Source organism: Phalaenopsis equestris, unplaced genomic scaffold (assembly GCF_001263595.1).
Source record: "Phalaenopsis equestris unplaced genomic scaffold, ASM126359v1 Scaffold000203, whole genome shotgun sequence".
In the NCBI taxonomy this organism is placed as follows: Eukaryota; Viridiplantae; Streptophyta; class Magnoliopsida; order Asparagales; family Orchidaceae; genus Phalaenopsis; species Phalaenopsis equestris.
The window spans coordinates 1689789-1690998 of record NW_018164645.1 but is presented as its reverse complement, the minus strand read 5'-3'; positions in this window follow the sequence as shown (position 1 = coordinate 1690998).

Below are 1210 nucleotides of genomic sequence, written 5' to 3'. Positions count from 1 at the left end.
AATGTGATCTTTTGAGGAGAATATTTAACTAAAATGTCTTTGGCCATTTATTTAGTAATTTTGTGAATTATTTTTGTAAGAAAGATTTGCATAACATTCTTATATATTTATGTATCTAACTCCTTCCAAACTTCAATTTTTACATATAACCCACCTTATGTATGAAAAAATATATTTCACTTGTGAAATTTTAAATATTGATAATTTTTATGTGATATGAAAATTTTAGATGATATAATGATAAAAAAAATAAGTTTAGATGTTAGATATTTAAATATACAAGAATTAAATGATATGTATAGAAAAGACCCATTCAGAGCCTAGATGTGCCTAAAGAGGGAGGAACGAACATCACTTACGGTGTATTTGGGGCAGCTTGTGTGTTTCAGGATAAACTGCTTTTCCTGATATGCGGCCCGCGGGCAGGCCGCAGGGTTTAGCACGCAGTCTGCGTTTAGTGTAAAAACTCAAACGCGATTTCGGGTAAGCTGACGAAACGCGCGAACCACACAGTACGACGTCATTTATAAGCTGCCCCAAATAGTAGTGTGGCTTTTCCCGACCTGAGTCCACCAAAAGACAAGACTTAAAAAGAACGAATAGACTAAAATGTGAAATGGTCGTAGCAGATAGGCCTGAATGAATAGCAATCGAGTCCAAATAGACCAGCACGAGTAATTGGGTGTCACAAATGGAACGAACACATTCGAATGGGAAAAAACTGAATGCCAAAAGATACTCGATGAAAGGCCATCTCACTGAGTAGCATATATCACAACTCTAGCGATTCACGTTATTATAGCCTACTAATTGCAAATCCAATACCAGCAACACGAATCCTGAAGGAGATGAGCTTGGCTAGACCTCATACGTGACTTGATAAAAGTCAAACATGAAATCGACGCTATACAGAATATAGAATATACCCCTAATTTTTTATCTTTGTTTATGAAAATATATTTATTGTGCAAGTTATAACATTTGTAAAGAAAATAAATTATGCCTAAAAATTTTGATGTACAAATTGTAAGAAAAAGTTAAGGCGAGAGAAAAATCTAATAATCATATATAAAAATGCATAACCCCTAATCCTTTTAAATAAAAAATATTTAGTTTTTGTACAATTTGGATAATCATTCGCCCAAGCATTAAGAATACCAAGTATCCAAATGATCAAAATAGTAAGCAAACAATATATATATATATATAT